The sequence below is a fragment of the Papio anubis genome, unplaced genomic scaffold, assembly GCF_008728515.1.
Source record: "Papio anubis isolate 15944 unplaced genomic scaffold, Panubis1.0 scaffold326, whole genome shotgun sequence".
NCBI classification, from domain to species: Eukaryota; Metazoa; Chordata; class Mammalia; order Primates; family Cercopithecidae; genus Papio; species Papio anubis.
In genome coordinates, this window is record NW_022163388.1 from 36,465 (window position 1) to 44,530 (window position 8,066).

An 8,066-nucleotide genomic window follows, 5' to 3' on the forward strand; every position below is an offset into this window, starting at 1 on the left:
TATTTATAAGTATTTTGAAGGAGAGTTTAGTATACAAAATAGTCTTTTCCTTTTCCCTTCTTCTGTAAGCAGTCTGTTTTAAATTTTATAGTTTACTGTTATGGCTATATGAGATCTTTGTTGCCCAGGCTGGAGTGTAATGCCACGATCTCGGCTCACCAGAACCTCCATGTCCTGGGTTCAAGCAATTCTCCTGCCTCAGCCTCCTGAGTAGCTGGGATTACAGGCAAGAGCCACCACACCTGGCTAATTTTGTATATTTAATAGAGACGGGGTTTTTCCATGTTGGTCAGGCTGGTCTCGATCTCCCAACCTCAGGTGATCCGCCCGCCTCGGCCGCCGAAAGTGTTGGGATTACAGGCGTGAGCCACCGCAACCGGCCCTGTTAGCTTTTATATCTGATTTACCATGTGGTTTTTTTTGTAGTTTCTATTAAGTATATTCTAGAATGCCTTGCAAAATTAGTGCTTCATTTGTATGCTTTTAACATCTTTGTATTTATGAAAACATCTTTTTTTATTATCCTTGAATGAAAAATTAGGCAGGGCATGGAATTCTAGGTTCAAAACCTTTATCCTTTGTGGGTGTTTTTTCTTTGTCTTTAACATTGGGTTCTACATATGAAAAGTCATATGTCAGTTTTGCCCTTATTCTCTTAGGTAATCTCTTAATTGCTGAAATAGAATTGCTGTCATCAAAGAAACTAGTACTTGTATGTTTTCACTGAAATAGAAGTGTTGCTTTAAATAAATACAGATGTATTTCCACAGAATAAAATGTCTACGTGTGTATATCACACAATTTTGTGTTTCTCTTTTTATCTGTATTGTGCCCATATTTACGGACCTTGGTGAAGTAATCATGTTGCCCAATTGACCCTGGTACCATTATGTGGTGGGGTCTTTTCATCAGCTCTTGCTTTATACTGGATGCTCTTTGGTTTTTGTTGTTGTTTTTTAAGTGGGGAGTCTTTAATAATTTTCCTATCAGTCATTCTTCTGTCCTTGCCAAACCCCAGCCCTTTGACTCTGAGCATAGAAGTTGACATGAGCTCTTTGTTAGGATGTGTGTCCAAGAGCTGGATTCTCTTATCTGGTCTTAGGAATTCTAGATATTCCTAAAATTTCTCAAAAGGCCTGCTTACTTATTACAGCTTTCACTCCTTTGCTGTGCTGGTGTGTGGTTATGCTAATTTGGACTCTTTACATTTGGATTTTGAACTACTACTGTCCCTTATTTGTAAATCTCCCTTTCTTTGGTTTCCTAGATACTCCTCCTGGTCTCTTATGTTTAGAGAAGTTCTCTCAGGCTCCATAGTCTGGGCCTAGTCTCCTGCCATTATCTCAGATACTGCTGTTCCCACAGCTGCTGCTGCTGCTGCTGCTGCTTTTTTTTTTTTTTTTTCTTTTTTTTTAGTAGAGATGAAAGTGCTGGGATTACAGGCGTGAGCCACCGTGCCTGGCCCCCACAGCTTCTTTTTTGGGCTCTTCTAGAACTCTATTTTTTATATATTTGAAAATTCTGTTTGTGGAAACTTACTCATATGTGTATCTGCCAAAATGGACAATTCCAGCTTTATGTTCCACAGTCACTTTAAGCACAGAATAAACGAAATTCAACTCATTAACTCCTGCCCAACTCATCCTTTTCCTTGTATTCCTGTTTCATTTACAGACTTCCTTGTTGCCGCACAATAATGTTAGTTTGTAAAAAATTAGCTGGGTGTGGTGGCGGGTGCCTGTAGTCCCAGCTACTCAGGAGGCTGAGGCAGGAGAATGGTGTGAACCTGGGAGGTGGAGCTTGCAGTGAGCTGAGATCCCGCCACTGCACTCCAGCCTGGGCAACAGAGCGAGACTCGATGTCAAAACAAACAAACAAACAAAAAACCAAACCGACTGGGCATGGTGGCTCAGGCCGGTAATCCCAGCACTTTGGGACGCCAAGGCGGGCAGATTACCTGAGGTCAGGAGTTCAAGACCAGCCTGGCCAACATGCTGAAACCCCGTCTCTACTAAAAATACAAAAATTAGCAGGGTGTGGTGGCAGGCGCCTGTAATCCCAGGTACTTGGGAGGCTGATGTAGGAGAATCGTTTGAACCTGGGAGGCGGAGGTTGCAGTGAGCCGAGATTGCGCCATCTAGCCTGGGAGACAGAGCCAGACGCCATCTCAAAAGAAAAAATTAAAAAAAAAAACCAAGAATTTATATCCAGCCAAGATGTTCTGCAAGTAAAAATACTGCCTTTCAGATTTCATGGAATATAAATAAAGCAATGATCAGAAGAAATTTCATAGCCTTAAACAGTTCTACCAATAAAAGTGAATGAATGAAAATAATTGGCACTATGACTGTACCCACAAGCGAGGCATACAGACACTATGGGAGCTGCCCTCCCTCTTTCTGTTTTGTTTCTCTATTACTATTGTTAATAGACACAAAGACTAAATAGCAATAAAGGCCAAAACGAGCAAAGAAAGTGGCAGCCCTTGTATTTGCAAATATGCACGCACTCTCGGGAGAGGTTCACTGGTCCACAGGAAAGGGCAGGGAAGTTGCGCCTGCGCTCTCGGGTGAGGTTCTCCCATCCATGAATGTGGGGGCCGAAGAAGTCACGCGGGCTCCTGCCAGCGGTGGACTTTTATGCATTGGTACTGGAAGGGGGAGGGCAGTAGGCGGGATAAAGGCATGATAGGGGCGTCTCCATAGGCGTGGCCGGGTAAGTTTCGATCTCATGCTCGGTTGATCTGCATCTTCCCGGGCATGGGCTGCATTTTCCCGCGCATGGGAAAGTTGGTGAGGAAGAACCCGGAAGCAACATGGATTGTCCCTTCTTATTCACCTTCCTCCATCTTGTCCTTTCTCCCTCACCCAAACACTTTCTCCCGGTGGTTATTAACTAATTTCCAATTAATTACAAAGTCACATTATACTTCTTTCCCCCAGTGCTATTGCTTTCATATAAATGTTTTTCTGATTTTTCTAATGTGCCATTTGCTACTTCTACATTAAAGTTTTCTCCTAAGCCACTCATTTACCCCTGTAACTCCAGTGCTTACTTGACACATCTCTTCAGTGGCTCCTAGTGTCTGTATTTTCATCTACACAGTGAATGGTGAGCATCCCAGAGATATATGACATTTCACATAATATGAAATAGCAGAATATCTATTTATGTTTTCTCTTATATGAACAAAAGAAACTTGTTAAGTTTATTATTATTATTATTATTATTATTATTATTGAGATGGAGTCTCACTCTGTCACCCAAGCTGGAGTTCAGTGGTACGATCTTGGCTCACTGCAACCTCTGCCTCCCAGGTTCAAGCCATTCTCTTGGCTCAATTTCCTGAGTAGATGGGACTACAGGTGCGTGCCACCACACCTGATGAATTTTTGTAATTTTTAGTAGAGATGGGGTTTTGCCATGTTGGCCAGGCTGGTCTCAAACTCCTGCCTTCAGGTTATCCACCTGCTTCGACCTCTAAAAGTGGTGGAATTACAGGCGTGGGCCACTGCACCCAGCCTAATTTTTTTTTTTTTTTTAGGTAGAGTTTCGCTGTGTCTTACTGCAGCCTTGACTTCCCAGGTTCATGAGATTCTCCCATATCACCCTCTCAAGTAGCTGGTGTTACAGGCCTGAGCCACCACATCCACCTCCTTAATTCTTAATAAACATTAATGCATGCAAATGTATGTAATATATTAATAAGCAGAGATTTATTTGTTAAGTGTGTATGCAAAATATACTTTACTGGTCCAAAAGACAGATTCAGAATTTCTTCTTGTCCTGACCCTTGACTTTACACTGTAACCTTCTAACTAATCTTGGTCCTATGCACCATGAGTATGTACCTAGCATCTCTAGAAATCCCAGTCCTCAGAGGTACTTGGAAATGCACTAGTGGGGAAAAGCCTTAAAAGTCTTACACACACATTAGTGAATGTGGAACTTTCTGTCTAGGAAAGTTAAACATCAGAAAACTCATGCCACAGAGAAGCCTATATGAATGTAAAGGGAATGTAGGAAGTTCTAACTGTCAGAGTCTGCCCTCATAGTACATCAGCATACTCTACTCAAAGGCAAATCCTATGACTGTGATAAATGTAGAACTCTTTCTGCTCCCAAAATGAAGACCTCACAGACATCAGAAAATTCACTTTTGAGAGATAAAACCTACCAAGTGTAAAGAATGTGAGAAAATATTTTACCACTATCATCTCAGTAGACATCTGAGAACCTTACATGCAGGAGAGAGGAAACCCACTACAGATGTAATCAGTGTAGAAATCCTTCTGCAGAAACCACATCTCATAGAACATCAGAAAACACACACAGGAGAAACCTTTTGAATGTACTGAATGGCAGGTGCTTCTATGTGAAGGCATGCATGGTACATCCAGAAAACACACACACAGGGGAGAAGCCTAAGGTGTAAGGAGTGTGAAGCCTTTTCCCAAGTCACACCCTCACAGTACATCAGAGAACACACACAGGGAGAGCCCTGCAGAGTAAGGAATGAGGAGAGATTCTTCTCTAGGAATTCACACCTCAAAACTCATCAGAGGAGACTCACACAGGAAAGGAAGCCCTATGAATGTAAGGAATGTGAGAATGCTTGCACCAGAAGTCCAGCCCTCACAGTACATCATGAAGGAACTCACAGGGAGAAACCCTTTAGATGTAATAAATGTGGAAACCTTTTACTATACATCAGACCTCACTAAACATCAGAGAAAACACACACACAGGGAGAAAGCCTATGAAAATGCACAGAATGTGGCAAATCTTTCTCTGTAATTCCGTCCTCAGATTACATCAAAGGACTCACACAGGAGAGAAGCATTATGCATGCAAGGAATGTAGAGATCCTTGCTTTTTTAGGAAGTCACATTTTATTATACATCAGAGAAAACACACAGGGGAGAAGCCTATAGGTGCCAAGAGTGTGAAACCTTTATCCAGAAGAAGTCACAACTCACTGCACATCAGAAGACACACACAAAGAAGAGGAAGGCTGAGAAGCAAGATGAGTTGAGAAATTCTCTTGACTGAATTCATCCTTCAGAACAATCAGATAATTCACACAAGAGGTACACCTTATGAATGGCCTCAATATAGGAAAATTTTCACCTACAATCTTTGCTCTTTCTGTGTATCAGCAAATACATAGAGAGAAATTCTGTACATTTATTTGGGAGAAAATTTTATCATATTGTAGACTTTTCTAAATCCCAGATAATATAAATGGCGGAAGTCATGCAAATTGTAAAACAGGAGGGAAGCCTTTCAGAAGTCATACTTTTGTTTTGCAACATAGAAATCACACAGGAGAGAACTCCTGTAAGTAAAACGAGTGTCAGTACATTTTCTGTCAGGGCAGCCAGCTGTAGACATCCAAAAGTTCAAGAGTGAGAAGCTCCTTGAGTATCCAGAAATCTCTTTACACAATTGGAGCTCATATACTAGAGAATTCAAAGGGATAACTGCAAAGACAGTGGTAGATATAGAAACCTTTATTAAGAATTGCTGTTTCATTCAATGTCAGATCACTGGTACTTGGATAGATATTTTAAATATTTGGGAGGTGTTCAACAAAAATTCAAATAATTTGTACTGAGGGAAACAGTTATACTAGAAATCATGTCGCCGATCTGATGCCAAGATTGTTCTATTTTAAAAGGAAACCTGCAAATGTCTACATATATGAAGCTTTTAAAAAGCACAAATTATCAGGCAACATCATTAAACATACATTCAATGTCTTTTAGTATATAGGACTTTGTACGTGAGTGTGCTATAACATGTAACTTACGGATGTTCAACATGCATGTGGAATCCATCCATAATTGTACATATGGAATATGTAACCTTAGTTCAGTGACTATTATGTGTATGAAGATGTTGCACATTAAGTCTCACTAGTGACTCTTGTTAATATTTGTATTGTAAGTGTAGTATTCCTTTTAAATTATAAGGCTTCTTTTTCTCCTATTTTTTGGTGTTTGTAAATGGATATAGACAGTGGTACTAAACTAATCCTTCAAAAAGAAGTTAAAATGTTTTTGTAAAATTTTCAAATGTCGGCCAAGTTTTGCGTTAGGGACACATTTATATATAGCAAAAGCCTGAGCTGTTTTTAAACAGCTAAAAACAGTAATATTTATTACAATCTATACAGTGAAAACAAATAGTGTAACGTAAGAAATATTATGTATCTTACTGTTGATGTGTGAGCAGGGAGCAGAGCTATCTGCATTTGTATTTTGTCTGAGAGTCCTAAGTGTTCTTCACCAACATTTTCTTCCTCATAGAAGCAACATGACATAGTTAAGGGTGTGAACTCTGTACTCCTGCTGCCTGGGCCCCAATTCCAGCCTGGGGCATGCTACTCTGTGTGCCTCATTTCCCTTCCCATAAAAGAGTAGTGATAGTGACAACATCTTAGGCCAGGCGCGGTGGCTCACGCCTATAGTCCCAGCACTTTGGGAGTCCAGGGTGGGTGGGTCACAATGTCAAGAGATCGAGACCATCCTGGTTAACATGGTGAAATCCCGTCTCTACTAAAAATACAAAAAAATTAGCTGGGCATGGTGGTGGGCACCTGTAGTCCCAGCTACTCGGGAGGCTAAGGCAGGAGCATGGAGCTAACCCGGGAGGTGAAGCTTGCGGTGAGCCAAGATCGCACCATTGCGCTCCAACCTGGGTGACAGAGCGAGACTCCATCTCAAAAAAATAAAAATATATGGACAACTTTTAGTGACAAAATGGAGCTTTAACATTCCCTGTCCCAGGGGATTTTCCAAATTTAGGCCTGCATATTATCTCATTTGCTCCTTTAGTCTAAGAATTTCATAGTCCCCTCATCTCTCTCCTGTTGTATATCAGATGCTTTAGAGAGATTTTGAGTTTGGGGTGCTGATTCCCTAGTTTCTTTCATTATCATTTCCCTTATGTCTTGCATGTTTTCTTGGTGAGCTGTATTATTGTCCTACTGGGGATCTTGGGTGGGGAATTTTTGGTCCATGGTAGGAATGTTTTGACAAAGAGGGTGTTCACATTCCCAAATTGCCATAGCAGCCCTATGGATCAGATCCTGCTTCTTTCCTCCTCTGAAAAGGGAATGCCTAGGATGGACATAAACTCAAACCAAGTGTGTAACTGAGGTCCCAAGAACTGATCAATCTGTTCTGCCACCTCATAAGGGTCGTCTAACAATGGCTTAAATTCCTTTTTCAAACTTCAGACTTCTGAACTGGTCAAGGGAGCATTCACAAATACAATAGCTCCTCCTCCTTGTGGCATGTCTTTTAAGGGGAAGAGAGTTGCGGCTGACTCCTTAGGTGTGGAGGGAAAAGGGAAGTTCTGAATGTCCTTTTTACATTGCTGTACCTCATGCTGGAGTCCCTTTAGGGAGAGGTATTTAGGCTGACAGGGGACAGGCTCATGGGATGATAACTCCCAAGAATTAGAGTTGTAAGGAGAAGGAACAACATGAGCAGGAGAAGGATCTGGGGTGGGATCTGGGGTGGCAGCAACACCCTGAGGGGAAGGATCAGAGGCACTGAGTGGGGGAAAATGGTATAGGGGATCCCATGTGCTGGCTTTAGGTGTTGGAGTCAGCTTGTCTGACTTTCCAATTTGAGATACTGGATTGTGTTCTTCCCTAGTTGCCTTTAAGGGAATAAGGACAGGTCCCTGTCTCCAACAAAGAGCATAGTCTAGTTCTTCTTGAGAAACCAGATTTTTATCATTAACATATTGAATTAGAAGTTGACACATTACATGCTCATTCAACGCAAACTTTGACCAGAAGATTGAGGGTTTTGAGGGTGGGACCTTGGTTCCAAGTGAAACAGCAGTATTTCTACTGTTCATCTAATGCTTTTTCTTATGTTTAGTCCTCTCATTATCCTTCTAATATTTTAACATGAGACCCAGGGGACTATCAGCGGGAATATCCTTTTTACTATCCTCTTCCTTTTTGCTCCCTGTCTTACTTGGGGCATTTCTCATGTTAGGTCCTGGTTAGGCTTAATCCTTCATGCTAGAGAATATCTTGCCTTTCC